The following is a 16435-nucleotide window of genomic DNA, read 5'->3' as shown; positions in this document are numbered from 1 at the left end:
TCCTACGGGGCCATCTGATGGCTCTCATTGGATAGATTTTTTTTTTTTTTTAAAGACTGAGTTTTCTTCTCCCTTCATGATAAACAAAAATGACTCTTTCTCAAATAACAACAATTTAAGAAAAAAGCAATAAGGTCCCAAAAACACCCTCCTAAAGAGCAGTCAATCATCAGACAGAGAATGTATCTGCACCAGAAAATAGTGTTTTTGTAGTTCAGTCAAGATTCCAGCTTTGCCTTTTCCCTACCTCCCATTTCCTAAGAAACAGAAATTTTAGTATGAGAAGGTGGGAAACTGAGTTAGAGGAACTGAAATGGAGTTAGAGGAACTGCAGAACTGGAAGGCTTTTAGCCCCACGTGAAAATCTGGGTGAGGTATGGGATGAAAGTCCTAGATCTTCAGCTGCCTGCTCACTTAACTCTTTAAAAATTTTTTTTACATTTATTTATTTTTGAGAGACAGAGCACAAGCGGGGAAGGGGCAGAGAGAGAAGGAGACACAGAATCTGAATCAGGCTCCAGGCTCTGAGCAAGCATTTAGCACAGAGCCCGACAAGGGGCTCAAACCCACGAACCATGAGATCATGACCTGAGCCGAAGTCAGTCACTTAACCAACTGAGCCACCCAGGCGCCCCTCACTTAACTCTTTAATAGAGGCAGATTTCCACAGAAGGGAGTTCAGCGAGTTGCAACTATGGTTTCTTTTCTTCTTCTTCTTTTTTTTTAAATTTTATTTTTGAAAGAATGAAAGCACAAGTGGGGGAGGGGCCAAGGATCCAAAGTGGGCTCCTCACTGACAGCAGTGAGCCCAATGCAGGGCTTAAACTCAGGAGCCATGAGATTACAACCTGAGCCAAAGTTGGGCTCTCAACCAGCTGAGCCACCCAGGTGCCCCACAACTATGGTTTAGAGGTGACAACCTGAGTGATGGCTCTTAAAACAAGTGAAGCACAATTTACCAAAAAATTTAAGTTTTTATTTATTTGTAATCTCTACACCCTATGTGGGGCTCAAACCCACGAACCCAAGTTCATCCTCCAACTGAGGACGCTCCTCCAGCTGAGCCAGCCAGGCACCCCATAGCGAAACCAAATTTGATACTAGCTTCCAAAGCTAGTTTTTTAATATAGACTTAACTTAGACTATTAAAATGGTACTAAATTTGAATCTAAGAGTCTCAGGTGCTATCTTTGTCTTGTGGCTTACTGTGTGATCACAAGTCAAATGATCTCTTTATATTCCAATTTTCTTTCAGAAATTGGACTAAATGTAGGAAAAATTCTACTGGCCAGAAACGCTGATCTTTTTTCTTTGACCCTGGAAATTTCCAAGGAACTCCAGTTAGCACTTCCTCAAATCAGATTTGAGTTGAGAGGGCTCCCTAAGTGAAACAGAGCAAACGGAGCAATATTTAATGCTAAACCACAGAGCCAAGGGAGGACAACTTTTGCCAATAGGGCAAAGCAGAAATGATGTGGCATACCCAAAGAAGGTTGGGTTAGAGCCAGGGAGGAAAGGTAAGTGACTGCCACACTGTTCTCTCCTGCCACATGGCACGCTCATCACCCAGGGCTTTGGTAGGATCAGGGCTGGAATGGCACAGGCTTGCATCCAGTACCTGTTCCAGAAATAGGCTCTGGATGTAGGGACAGCAAGTAAACAAACGTCCCACCAGCTGTTGCTGAGGTGTGCCTCTCCCAGGCAGGCCTGCCCACCAGGACTGTTGCTGGAAGAGGGAAAACGCCCTGGGGCCACTCCCTGGCCCTGCCTTGGAGTGGCTCCCCAAGATTAAGAAAAGCTCCAGCCACATGAAACAGGCAATATTTTCCTGAAAATTCCAAACCATCCCAGCCAGCTTTGTCCCTACCTGAGTTATAAGATTCAAGACAGGACACTGCCATAGCAATCTTAGGTCTGTGGGAGAGTTGTTTACTTGAACCCAGAAGTGGGTTATCTCAGGCACGGATTCATTCACCTAGCCAATACTTGTTGAGACCCTGCACTGTGCACGGTGGTGAATAAAGCGAAACCACATCTTCCCACACAATGATGGAAGGAGAGAGATGGCCTAGCTAATTAGTGCTGTCATCACTGGTGCTGAGGAGTCAAGACGTAAGCACAGGGATCTTTAGAGCATGGGGAAGAAGATAGGAGAACCCTAGGCCAGTCAGGGTGGGAAGTAGGAGAGAGGCTGTGTTAGGGAAGCCGAGTCCAGAAAAATGAGTAGCAGTCAGACCATGAAAACAGAGGGAGAAGAACATGGGGACAGAGAAAAGTCCCAGAAGAGGAAAACAGCATGTACATCGGCCTAAAGGCAAAAGAAAGTTTGGAGACTAGAAAGTAGTTCAGTGTAGCTGGAGCATGAAGGACAAAGGAAGAAACATCCAAAGGTGAGGTTGGGAAATTAATAAACAAGGCCAGGTATCAAGGGCTTCCTAAGCCATGTTAAGGAGCTTGGGTTTTATTGTGGGGACAAGGAGATAATGGGTCATTTTAAGAGGGGTAGTGACAGGATCAGATTTGCATCTAGAAAGATGCAAGCTATGGTTGCCATGGGTATGACATGATTATACTGATTAGGGGAGCACAGATTCACACTTGGCAATGATATGTCTATATGAAATAATGCAATTGATGGCTTGTGGTCTTATTTTTATTTTCTAGCTTGATTTCTTTGAAGCTATTGTTTCACGATTACAGAACAAATAGAATCATGTTTGGCAGACCTCAGAGGTGGCCATATCAACATAACACGTCCCACCCTTTCATCTTAAAGTATGATGGGGACATGCCTCTCTTGGGATGTTGGGTCAGCACTCCCTCCCCTTGAACCTGGGTATGACTATGTAAGTGCCTTGCTAATCGAGTACAGCACAAATAATGTGACTTCTGAGGCTAGGTCATGAAAGCACTCCTCTCTCTCTCTCTCAATATGTTCCTTGGTAGTTCTGAGCCAACATAGAAGATGTTTGGCAACCTTGAGGACACCATACTATAGAAACGCCATGGAGAGACAGAGGGGCTGGCTCTCAGCAGTTTAGCCCCCAGCATGAATCTTCCCACCCAGGCATCAGACATGTGAGAGATTCAGATGATTTCAGACCCCAGCCTTCAAGCTACCCCAGTTGACACCAGGTGGAACAGAGACAAGCTGTCCCTGAGAAGCCCTGCAGATTTATGAACAAAATAAATGCCGTGGTTTGAGCCATTGGGTTTGGAGCTGGTTTGTTACATGACAATAGGTAACTGGCACACCATGACCTACGTTTCGGATTTTATGTAGCTAATTTCAGGTATTTTATTTTTCAGTCCCTTTTAGTTTCTAATGGTTACAGAATTTTAATACTTAATTCTGGATGCAGTATGGAGAGGAGCAAAATTGGATGCAGGGGCCAGCTGTGAGGTGACTGCGGTTGTCTAAGAAAGAGATGACTGACCTGAGGACTTTCATCTCCACTTAGGGTAGAGAATCCTGCAAGAAAATGCCACTCCCCTGCCCGGGGATGAGAAATAGCCGAATTATCTACAAAACCGTAGCTTTTCTTGAATCTGCAGGAAGCTGAGGTCACAAGACAATGAAATAAAGCCTTTTCAAGGAGAGAGAGACACGCGTGAACAGTCTCAACTTTAGCAGAGCACGGAAGAAAGAGGTGGCCATCATACAAGTGGGTAAGAAGAAATCAACAAAAACTTTAACAAAAGCTAAAAGGCTACACATGGGCTAGTGTGTCCGTTTAGAATAGCTGGAGACTATTCCAGACACAGGAGAGTTTGTACTCACAGTGTTTTTCCAGAGGCCTCCCCGGAGGTTCAGAGAAAAACTGGGAGCTGGGCAGGAAATGGGAGAGGGCTTTCCTCCGTGGTGGTGCAAGCATGCAGAAGTTGATTAAGGCAGCTGCTTGGCAAAGGCAAAAAGCCTCAGCTGCTTCCAGAATCCCTCTCTTAAGCAAAAGCCTTAAGTTGCTAAGGAAGGGGCAACAGATTCTTGTTTTAGGGGGAGTAATGAAAGCAAAACTCACCTGCTTTGGGGTGAGGAGTAAAAACATTTCTGTCCTTCTTTGCCACAGGCAAAGATCCACTGCTCTGGTGAGGAAGAATGGAAGCAAAATCCCTCTATCCCAAAGGGAGAAGCGGGCAACTATGGGGCTGGGGATTCAAACAAGGGTCTGCTCCGTTGGGGGAGCAGGCAAGAAACTGGCCACAAAAACCAACTGCAGATAGTAAGGCAGAATTTGGCTTTCTGAGGGAACAGGGGCAGAAATAATGAGAAAGCCTCACTCCTGACCTTGGGATGTGCCTGAGACTAAAGCTGAACCAGGATAACAGAGACACACGCCCTCAACCCACCCCCACTGCGTGTCTTGCCCCTCCAGGAGCCTGGCTCCACATGACAAGCAAGAGCACTCCACTGCTGGTGTAGGGCAGGCATGCAGGGATGGTTGAGGTCCGTGGAGCAGGAACCCAGAAAAATCCTCTGACACACCAGTCCACACTCTAAGCAGCCCACTACTAGAGGGATTCAAAGCCTGTGATGCACTAAGGTAATGGTGGGAACAACATAGCCCAAACCCTGCCTGACCCCGACCTAAACAGACTCAACCCCTCAGACCAACAGAAGAGGCATGGCCACTTCCAGACATAAATACCATTTACCTCAGTCTCTACTGTTTACATGCGATGGGCATTCAATAAACATTTATGACGCATATGAAAAAGAAGAAAAAAACACAACAATCCATCGTCAAAAGTTACAGAAATCAGGGCACCTGGGTGGCTCAGTCGGTTAAGCGCCCGACTCTTGATTTTGGCTCAGGCCATGATCTCATGGTTCATGAGTTTGAGCCCCACGTGGGGCTCTGCGCTGGCCGTGCAGAGCCTGCTTGGGATTCTCTCTCTCTCCCTCTGTCTCTGCCCCTCCCCTGCTTGCTCTTTCTCTTTCTCTCTCTCAAAAAAAAAAAAAAAAAACAAACAAACAAACAAAAAAAAACGTTACAGAAATCAACAGAACCAGATTCACAGATGACACAGATTTTGGAGTTACCAGATAGGGACTTTAAAATAATAATAATAATATGTGAAAAGGTCTAGTGGGAAAGGGTGGGCAACTTGCATGAACATTTAGGGAGTCTTGGCAGAGACACAGAAACTATGAGAAAGTCCAATGCAAATGCTAGAAATAGGCACTCCTGGATGGCTCAGTCAGTATAGCATCCTACTCTTGATCCTAGGGTCGTGAGTTCAAGTTCTGTGTTGGGCACGGAGCCTACTTAAAAAAAAAATGCTAGAAATAAAAAACGTGATATCAGAGATGAATTCCTTCAACAAGTTTTTCCATAGTAGGTACAGCTGAGGGGAGAAAAAAAACCAATGAACTTGAGAGAGGTCAGTAGAAACCATCCAAGCTGAAACACAAAGAGGGGCAAAAAGGAGTGGGAGTGAAAAAAGAAAACCAAGCTTCTAAGATCTGTGGGAAAATATCAATCAGTCTGATATACGTGTAATTTTAGTCCCAGAAAGAGCGAATGGCGCGGAAGAAATATTTGACGAGATAATGGTAATGCGAACGAGGATGTGGCTCTGAGCCTAGAGAGAAGTGGATAAAGGAAGCATTTGGAGGGGAAGAACCACTGGAACTCAGTATCCTAGTGGAATGAAGTGTGAGAGGGTAGGAGTGGAGCCTGACACCTGGGTTTGGCACGAGGGAGTGGGGGGTGGCTAGCAAGTGGTGTTGTTGTGCTCCTTGGATGCACCACACTGCCTCCTATAGGCTGGACTGGAGCGACAGGTGGGTGGGTCTCTGCTCCTTGAGGCCCCACCCTCCAGCTGGAGGCCATCTTAAGCGGTGGTACTTCCCACCATGAGTCAATGTGTGGCTGAGATATACTCATCTCCTGGCATTCTCCCCACCTCTTTTTCCCAAGTGCTACAGGTCACAGATTGTTCGGAAGTAAAGTTTTTCTCTTCCCAAACAGACAGACTCTTTGCTCCCTTCATGCTGACCTGATCCACTTTAAAAAATCAGTTATTTTGCAGATAAGCAGGGAGGGAGGAGGCAGAGATAGGTAAGAGGGATGGTACCTATGTGGGCATGCATGTGTGCACAGGTAAGGAGATGGGTTACTGAGAGTTTATCATCATTTTATTTTTTTCCTTTATTGTATTGTATTTATTATTACTATTTTTTAAATAGGCTCCATGCCCAACATGAGGCTTGAACTCATGACCCTGAGATCAAGAGTTGCACGCTCTATCTACTGAGCCAGACAGGCACCCTGAGTTTTGAGCATTTTAAAGAATAGAACCAGGGAGCCTGGGTGGCTCCATCAGTTGAGCATCTGACTCTTGATTTTGGCTCAGGTTGTGATCCCAGGGTTGTGGGATCAAGCCCCACATTGGGCTCCACACTGAGCGTAGAGCCTGCTTGCGATTCTCTTCCTCTCTCTCTCCCCCTCTCACATGCCCTTTCTCTCTCTAAAATAAATAAATAAATAAATAAATAAATAAATAAATAAATAAATAAAGGACCACTTTTGGTTTTTTATCTTATGTCCTTTTTGGATGAAATTATCTATTATTTTGAGAGAGGGAGAGAGAGAGAATGAGTGGGAGAGGGGAAGAGAGAGAGGGAGACACAGAATCTGAAGCAGGCTCCAGGCTCTGAGCTATCAGCACAGAGCCGGATGCGGGGCTTGAACTCATGAACCACAAGATCACGACCTGAGCCAAAGTCAGCTGCTTAACCGACTGAGCTACCCAGGTGCCCCTGGATGAGATTATCAATTGGTATCTCAGCAGAATGCCAAGGTGCAGCATAGCCTTCAGCAGAGCATCTGGTCAACTAAATCATGAGATCTGGGAGACAGGATGGAAGGTGTAGGTTGGATTAGAGTACAGTAGTGTAAATTCTTAGTTGTTTGAAAAACCATATAAAAATTGTACTCATTGACTAATAAACTGATACGATGCTCATATCTTGTTTGTTTCCTTTTCTTCTTCTTCTCCCCCTTTTCCCTTACCCCCTCCTCCCCCTCCTCCCCTCCTCCTCCTCCTTCTTCTTCTTCCTCCTCACTCTGCTGAGCTGAACATTTTTATTAATGATTTGGATAAGTGCATAGAAGACACCCTTACCAAAAATGAGAGGATAGGTAATTGACTGACCAACAGAATCAGACTCTAAATTTTTGTAGACTGAAATGATGGGACAAAGTATGAAATCTAATAAGGATAAATATGAAGCCCTTCGTTTAGGATTTAAAAAGTAACTACACAATTAGAGGACACAAAAAGAACTGTGTATTAGTTTGTTCTAGTAACAGAAGACAGACTCAATCTAGATTAAACCATAAAGGGACATTGATTGATAAGGACAGAAGTAGAGATGGCCTCAAGGTCATCTGGATCCAAATACTCAAGTAATACCTTCAATCTCTTCTTTCTTTCACTCTTAATTTCTCTATTTCTTTGTGTGTAGGTATAGCAGATATAGAGCTGGGAGTTCTTTACATCATCCCAGCTTAGCAAATCCAGCCCTTCCAACTCCATATAATAAATCCCAGGGAAGGATTCTGATTGGCCTGGCCTGAGTCACATGCTAATCATCAAACCAATTGCTGTGACCAGGGAAAGGACTGGCTTTCATTGGCTGAGCCTAGGTCATGGGCCAAAACCTATGGCTAGAGGCACAGGGTACCGTGGTTGCCAATCCCACCAGAACCATTTGAAAATGGGAAGTGAGAGAGAGTTGCTGTTACCTGAAGAAAAGCAAAAGGGATGCTGAGAAACCAAAACAACAGATGTTCAATGTCTTTACAGTCCAGTTGAGTCAGTAGTGTTGTGTACCTGCCAAAGTTTATAATTCTAGGAATCAATAGTGGAAATGTACTTAGGGCTATAATAGTATAAAAATAAATTCGGCACTGGCCATACGACTCTGAAGTATCATTTGGGCACTATGAAAGAGGAACACTGACAAACTCACAGTGCTGCCTGGAGTAGGGGTCCAGGGTAAGGAGGCCCAGAAGATCATCTCATTTGAAGAAAGGTCAAGGCAATAAAATTTGGCCTGGAAAGAGAAGATATGATAAACATGGTTGGCCTTAAAATATTTGGAGGAGTCTTGAGCAGAAAAATCAAAGACTGACATACAAAGAACAAACTAGGACCCCCTTACTAGGGGGTAAGTTTCAGGGAGAGCAATCACAATTCAGTGTAAGGTAAACTTTCTAATAGCTGTCCAATAATATATGTTCAATCAGGCATCAGAGATATTGAAAAGGGATTCCTTTATTTCATAGAAAGTTGGATCAGGTGACCCCTAAGGTCCTTTCCAGTTATGAAAGTCTATGGTTGTCCATCAGAGACCTACAGGTGCTTGCTGCTAATAAGTCAGCCCTGGACTCCGCAAAATCTTGGAGGAGGAGCTGTTGAGCTCTTTAGATGATAATGACCTCCTTACATGATAATGACCTCTTCCAACAAACATCTGATCACTTACCAACAATCAGTCAGAGGCAGAGCTCTCCAACAATTCTTATCTTAGCCCAGCCTTGTGGGACAGACTTTTTGGCAGGGAAGATCACAGAAAGACAGCCCTTGTGCTTTTTTATGTCTTCTGAACACATACCATCAGACAAGGTCTTGGATGTAGACAGTTTATTTTAGGGGGTAGGCAAGAATAATGCAGCAAAGAGAATGAGATGGTGAAGGGTCTAGTGAGTGGTTCCTTGTGGGTAGTTAGGGCTCAGTCCCTCTGGGATCACTCTGAGGCGCATAAAAGATCACAGCTCAGAATTTCTCCCACTGAGCGATGGGGAAATATGGCTATAATTCCACCAGTCCCCATCCCTCAGTGGTTGAGGTTTGTCTTTTGGAAGTGTTAATCTCCTACTACTTCTAGGCTGCCCTGCAGAGGCTGAGAAAAGCCTCCCACAGAGAAGGAGAAGGATGGTCTATTAGGATTCCTGGACCCAATTCCAACGGGGGTGGGTCGGGTTCTCACACACACAGCACCAAGCAATTCTCATACATCAGCAGGGTGTCCAAGAATTCAACTCAATTCGGACACTATCTTCCTGGAGATGGCATCAGATTCACAAGTTAAGGGTTCAGTCCCACAAAATTGCCTCCCACTCCCTATTTCAGATGCCAGTCCTCAGGCTGTTATTTGTTCTTCTGACCAACTGGCTACAGATTGGAGGTTTCAACTACCTCTTCCTTAGGTTCAATTAATTTACTAGGGTGGCTCACAGAACTCAGGGAAATACTTAACATTTATTTATCAGTTTATTAAAGGATGTGATAGTCAACAGTCAGATGAAGAGATACATAAGGTGAGGTATGAGGAAAGGGCACGAAGCTTCCATGCCCTCTCCAAGCACACCATTCTCCATAATCTTCATGTGTTCACCAATTCCAAAGCTCTCCCAACTCAGTCCTTTTGGGTTATTATGGAGGTTTCATTGCATAGTCATGATTGACTGAGTCATTGGCCATTGGCTGATTCAGTCTACAGTCTCCCCTCCCCAGAGGTTGGGGTGGAGGTGGGAGTAGGACTGAAAGTTCCAACACTCTAATCACAAAGTTGTTCCTCCTGGAAACCAGCCACTGCCTTTGGGTGGAGTCTATAAGTCAACTTCAGTAATTACAAGACACCCCTTTCACCTTTATGGCTGTGAAGTATTTTCAGGAACTGTGGATGAAGACCAAATATATCTGAGAAAGATACTTTGGTCATCTGAATGACTAAATATACATTTCTTACAAATCATTATATCATAAATGGGAAACCGTGAACATGTCCTGGAACTGTCCATCACAGCAGCAGTTGGACATAGAGGTGGGCTGAAGGGATGTGGGGTAGGGCATCAACAACATCTGCCACAGTCCCTTTCCCATTCAGTCTGGGACCTATCTTCCAGGGACAGAATGGGACCTTTGATTTTCACATTCTAGCTTCTGTGGCCCAAGGAGTTCTCCAAGTTGGCTAATTCAGCATAGCCTTATCTGATGTCCACCCACAGCTATGTTGAGCTGAAGTCTCCCTTCTGGGCCAAGTTTCCTCACTGGGCTGTCTGCTCTGAGGCTACCAAGGCACTAGGCTCTCTAGGCTGCCACCTGTTCTAGTCTACACGCACATGTGAGCCTGGAACATGGTGACATTAGGGATACTGGTTGTACTGTTCATTCTACAATGGTCAAGGACAGAACTGGTTGGAGGCTGGATGGGCTCCAAGTTTCCTCTGCTTATGGGCTATTATTTCTTAAGAAGAAAAGGCTAAGAATGACTGAGAATTCAAAGACCCTGAGAGACCTCACTCAAAGCCTTAGAGACACTTCTAAGATAGGAAATTAATGACCTAATGTTGGAGGCAAAATTCCTGGCCAGCCTGGAGGACCAATCCTAGTTGGTCTGTGACTCCAGTTACTGCTCCTCTGGCCTCCTGGGTGAGCACTCCAAACACTCCCCTCCCCTATTCCTCTCACCCTCTTACCCCTGCATTCCTGACCGGTACTCAGTCTTTCCAGTCACCCCTTCTCTCCTCCTTCATATTAGTTAACTGCCCCCCGCCCAGGGGCTCCGTCACCTCTGATGGTCATACTCAAACTCCCTAATTTTGCCTCATTTCTTACCATCCTACTCAGTTCTCTAATACCCATTCCACCACCTGGGAGAAAGGAGGTTGAGCTGTAGGTATTTATGGCGAGTTTGGGGTGAAATGGAACCAAGGGCCTCCCTAAGGCAAGGAGGGACTGGGTGTGGGTGTGTGCTTGGCGGGGGGGGGGGGGGGGTTCAACTTCACCATTTGTAGCTTAGGGCAACGCAAATTGATGGCAAATGTGACCCAGCCAGAGAAAGAGCCCAGCCAGCAAATCACCTGAGATCCCACCTGAGACCTTGGGGAGGTGAGACAAATACTGGATCTGAGCCTGGCTCAGGACAAGGCACTTTACTGGGATGGGAGCGAGGCAGTGTGGGCCAACTCCTGTCACACTTGTCCCCTTTCCCCTCTCTGCCTCCCTCAGGCCATCTCCATTACTCTTCAGTGGGGGCTTCTCTCACCCTTGTTGTCATGAGTCTGCTGTGCCTCTCTTTGTCTCTTTTCTTGTTTCTGTCTCAGACTCTGCTGTGCTTTGTTCATCATCCCTCAGTCCTGCATCACTGAGACCCTGTCACCATCTCACTTTTTTGCCTCTTCACATTCTCTGGGTCCCTAAATATGCCTTATTTCTCTTTGTCTCTGTCGGTGTGTGTGCCTCTGACTTGATCTGTTTTTCTATATCTGTCTGTCCATATTCCCAGAAGACCTATAACTCCAGAACAGCTGGCTGGAGTGGCTTTTCTGAGAACGGAGCCTGGGACAGCCACCTAACATGCTGAGTAGAGGTGGCTAAGGACATTTCCAGCCCAGGAGTCGTCATGGTAACAGCCAGGGCGGGCCAGGCAGGGGACGTGCAGAACCACGTGGGCTTGACCTTTCTGTGGTGTCACGTTTGAGCGGGAGCTGGGGAAAAACAGCAACAACTGCTTCCCTCTGGCCCAGCCCTGGGGCTTCCAGGCTGGGCTGAAAGGAGAGAGGGAGAGAGGAAGAGAGAACTGGGACAGCTGGCAACAGAGCGCGTGGACAGACGCGTTAGCCAGAGCCATCCACAGAATCCGCTGGAGAGCGGGGCGAGCACAGGCACGCACACACAGCTCCGGGTCGTCACCGAGACTCCCATTGTGAACTGACCTGTGGAGGGCACCAGACATCACTGCTGCAGGCTCAGCTCGCGCTTCTCCAGCCTCCGCTCTGGGTAGGTGGTTAGTAAAGGTCAGTCCCCCACACTCAGAGCTCCCCTCCACACTCCTTCAGATCAAATGTCACTTTTTCCATATTGCAAAAGCCTCTGTTGCTCTAAAGAAAATATGCTAAAAGAAAAAGGAACCAAATGATTCTTTCAAAAATAGAAATATTATAAATGCAAAAGTCCAAAGAAAGATACTCAAAATAAAAGGCAATCCTCCCTCTACTTCCCCCAGCTCTGAAGTTCCCTCCACAGTCGCTTCCCATGCCTGTCAAGTCAGGGGGGAGAGACGAGGCTGGGTCCCAGATCCACTTCTCTGACAAGGGCACAAGAAGGGAAGCCAGATATTTTGTTTCCCATGTGTGAAGGAGGCTTGGACTCACAGCCCTCCTCCCTGTCCAGATATACCCGTTCCACTCCTTACACCTTTCTCCTACAGGGCAGACATACAGGCACCGGGAAGAGGTGTCCACAGGTGTCCTGTTGACCTTGTGACCCCTTAAGGGAGAGACAAGGGGTACAGGGCAGCCTCAGGTTAGCTCCGTAGAGAACACAGCTCACCTGTGGATCTCATTTCCAAACTTTTGAGCCATGGCCATGCAAGAGATCTCAAGCCTTTTGGGAAACACTGCCTTGGAAAACAAGACCACCAGCTCAGAATGAAAACGAAGCTTGTCATGAACTGAAAAATCTACATGCAGGAAAGTCATGAAGTGTGCACTCACCAGCCAAGAGGTGGCTGACTTAACACAGCAGCATTCCAGGCTCCTTTTATTCATCAGTCAGCCCAAAATACCCTTGGAGAACTTCATCATGTCACTCAGATAAGGAAAGGGGAAGTCTTTTGATTCTTGGCAGGAGAGGGGATGGCCATAACCCAGCGGTCATAAGCTACCACGCTTTGGGGTGCCTGAGTGGCTCAGTCGATTGAGCGTCTGACTCTTGATCTCAGCTTAGGTCTTGATCTCAGAGTTGTGAGTTCAAGCCCTTCATTGAGCTCTGTGCTGGGCATGAAGCCTACTTAAAAAAAAGTTAGCATGCTTGCAAAAGGCTATTTGAAATGAGTCCTGATTGTATATATTTGAAAGTGTTCACAATGTTACTGAAGATTCAGCATTTTTGAGGCTAACCTTTCTTTCTCTGACTCATAGGTTTACATGTTTGGGAAGTGGTTGACATAACCTCCCAGTTCTGCCCCTACAGAATCATCACTGAATACTTCTATCCCTTACCTGGGGACAGAGTAGGTTTTGGGGACCTTCAGGTACCTGTGACTCTTGAAGAAGTTGGCAGAGGACAGGAAGGAAAAGGGTGACCGCCGCCCCACATGAGGCCCAGGCTCCAGCCTAGCAACAGGCACCCCTCTCCCCTGGCTGCAGTTGCGTCCCTGTGTGAGCATGGGGCCTTTTCCTTCTGCCTAATCCCCTTCCCTCTAGCTCTGGCTTTTCTCCGTCAGCCCCTCAACTCACCCCTGATCCCTCTCCTGCTCAGCACCTGGGGCTGGGACAGCTCCCCACGGATTCTGATTGGGAGCATCTGTGCACCTGAAAGTGGTGTAAACTGGGGAATGTGAGTCAGACTGGCAATTGCTCCCACCAGGCCAGCGACCCCTAGAATCCATCCCTCCTCTCTCCACTCAAGCTATGCACCAGGTCTGCCTCACCGTCTGGATCTGAATGCTCACTGCACTAGGACAGGCCATCTGCTATTTCATGCCCATGCCTTCGCTGGCTCTGTTCCCTTTGCCAAAAAGCTCTTTTCTGGTGAATCTGTGTTCTGCTTCAAGACATGACTCGATTGCCACTATACAAGCAGAGCTATCCTCAATCTACCCAGGCTACTCTGTTTCCCTTAGAATTTGTTCTTACCACTATCATAGCAGTCATATCTCTCCACATCTGCCCCCTCTCTGGAGAGTATGCTGTCTGGAAGAGACTGGGTCATATGGATCTGTGGGTCTCCAGAACTTGGCTCAGTGTTGCTCACTCAGTATTTGTTATTGCTGTTGGTCCTCACCCAGAGTGGAGCCTTGGTCTAGGGTATGGGCCAGAGAAGGTCTCAGAAGCCTCCCCAGAAGCAATGGTATATCTGCATGGCAATGAATAGTGGGTGGCATGTATCATGCTGCCCCTACCTTGAGGGACCACAGTCCTATCCTGATGCAGGTCCTGTTGTGCCAGGCTGGTTGCAAAATAGGATACTTCTCACCTCTGACAAAAGCACAGCTTTGGCCCACTGGCGCCTCATGGGATAGAGAAGCAACACCTGGCCGGCATCTGGATGCTTCCTCCCCAGCTTTGGGCAGCTGAATCCTACAGTTATTCCCTCATTATTTGGCTTTACTGACTCCCCCTTGCTGCACTAAACAGAGCCCTGGAGAGTGGGCTCAGAGTGGGAAGAGAAGGCTGGAGGCATCCTTCGTGTCCTCCTCCCTCTCCCTCCTCCTGGCTGGCTGCAGCTGTGCTGTGTGATGGGGAGCTGAGCACAGTCTTAATTACCGCTCAGCCCTGCTCATTAGTGCCTCTGGAAGCCAGAGAAGCCCCGAGTTAGGACGTTGTGATCACAGTGGAGGCCAGGACCTCAGATTTCCCAGGTGATCACAAGTCCCATTTCTCAGGGATTGGGTCTGTGTAACTGGGGATCCCTTTTTGGGCCTCCAGAGGGAGACGCCCCTCTCTGGGATGGGAAATGGGCTGGAGATGGAGAGAAGAGAGGGAAAGCTAGGCCCCCACATGGGTTCTCGCTCGTGTGTGCACAGCATCATGGAGACAACATATGGTGGAATGTGTGAAACTCCAGTGCAATCAGAGAAAAATGAATACATGATTAAATAAACCAAATGTGCTCAAATTCAGCACATTGATGACTTACCCACCTTCTGGGGGACTTAAGCAGGGGGCATTGTTCAGCCACTCTGTTTTTCTTTTCTTTTCTTTTTTTTTTCTTTTTCTGCAGTGAAATGGAAAAAAGAACTGGAAAGTGCTGAATACTGAACAAAAGGGAACTGAGGGAAGGAGAGGAGGGGTGGACCCTGGAAATTATAAATGAATAGGCCTGCTACAATATCTGGGACAAGTCCTTCACAATACCAACTTGTAAACACCCTAGAAGATCGTATGAGAGAATACGCATGAAAGCACTTTTTGAACCGTAAAAGGCTTTAGAAATATAAGGTATTATTAGGTGATACTTCTGCTCAGTGCAGGCTATAAAATAGATGCTTCGGGGAGGCTGGAGATTTATGATAATGACTCATCACCCACAAAGTACTCGCACAATTTAGGCTGCATCATTTAATTAGTCATTGCCTCTCATATACACTACTGTGGAAGCCTTCTAAAGGGCCTCCCTACCTCCACCTTCTCGCTAGTTGCATATATCTTATATGCCACCACCAGCTTAACTTTCCTGAGGTGGAGCTCGGGTCAAATACTTGCAATGCTCTTCTTACCCACTTCATAGAGCCTGGGGACCTTGTCTTAGCAGTCAAGATCCTCCATACTCTGGTCCCACACGACTCTCCCAGCCTGATTCCCCTCCTTCCATCCTGGCAGATACAGACTTAGGGAGATCAAGTCACTTATCCAACACCACACAGACACTAAGCGGCAGATCCCAAGATCAAGCCATCAAACCCCAGACACTTGACTGCAAAACCATCGCTCTTTCTAGCCCCTCACCTTTTCCCTTTGATGGATACAGATGAATGAAGATCTTCCCACACACAGCTTTTTCTCTTCTTTGGAAACAATTTCCCCAGGACAAATTTCCAGGAGTTGGGATTACTAAGTCAAAAGACATTAATATTTTGGGGCGTCTGGATGGCTCAGTCAGCTAAACATCTGACTTCAGCTCAGGTCGTGATCTCAGAGTCCGTGGGTTCAAGTCCCACATGGGGCTCTGTGCTGACAGCTCAGAGCCTGGAGCCTGCTTCAGATTCTGTGTCTCCCTCTCTCTCTGTTTCTCCCTCTCTCTCAAAAATAAATAAACATTAAAAAAATAAATAAAATAGGGGCACCTGGGTGGCTCGGTCAGTTAAGCTTCCGAGCCCAGGTCATGATCTCACGGTCCGTTGAGTTCGAGCCCCGAGTCGGGCTATGTGCTGACAGCTCGGAGCCTGGAGCCTGTTTCAGATTCTGTGTCTCCCTCTCTCTCTGACCCTCCCCTGTTCATGCTCTGCCTCTCTGTCTCAAAAATAAATAAACGTTAGAAAAAATTTAAAAAAAATAAAATAAAAAACATGTTAGAGATAACAATACTTTAAAAAAAGACATCAATATTTTTATGGCTGCATGAATTGACATATGCCTGACCAAAGGGCTGAGCTGATTTGTATTTTAGCCAGTGATAAATACATACAGCTTTTACCAGACCCTACTTGCCACTGGGGGTAACCTTTGAATGACTTGCATATTAAATAAGGTATTTCTTTGTTTTAGTTTGAGTTTCTTTGACTATTGAGGTAGCATATTTTCCAATGATTCTGTTTCCTATTTGTACTTTACCTTATGCAGAGTGTGTGTTCATATCTGTGGCTCATATAATTATTAAAGTCTTTGTGTTTCCCAAACTGCAGCTGGGGGTGGGGGTGGGGGTGGGGAAAGAAGAAGAAGAAGAAGAAGAAGAAGAAGAAGAAGAAGAAGAAGAAGAA

The 16435-nt window shown here is 46.4% G+C and overlaps 1 long non-coding RNA gene across 2 annotated transcripts in view; it reads right to left on the bottom strand.

Annotated features, from left to right (window-relative positions):
- Positions 1-16294, bottom strand: part of LOC125909862 (uncharacterized) — a 21257-nt gene extending 4963 nt beyond the window's left edge. For both annotated transcript variants that reach the window (XR_007453792.1, XR_007453791.1), the window contains exons 1-3: positions 14660-16294; positions 11730-11908; positions 7979-8062 (exon numbers count right to left, since the gene is read on the bottom strand). This is a non-coding gene — a long non-coding RNA (uncharacterized LOC125909862). The remainder of the gene's footprint in view (positions 1-7978; positions 8063-11729; positions 11909-14659) is intronic.
- Between the last annotated feature and the right edge of the window lie 141 nt (positions 16295-16435).

The sequence above is a fragment of the Panthera uncia genome, assembly GCF_023721935.1.
Source record: "Panthera uncia isolate 11264 chromosome B3 unlocalized genomic scaffold, Puncia_PCG_1.0 HiC_scaffold_1, whole genome shotgun sequence".
Classification (NCBI taxonomy): domain Eukaryota; kingdom Metazoa; phylum Chordata; class Mammalia; order Carnivora; family Felidae; genus Panthera; species Panthera uncia.
Note: the sequence above shows the minus strand (reverse complement) of the source record. Positions and strands in the feature narration are given on the sequence as shown.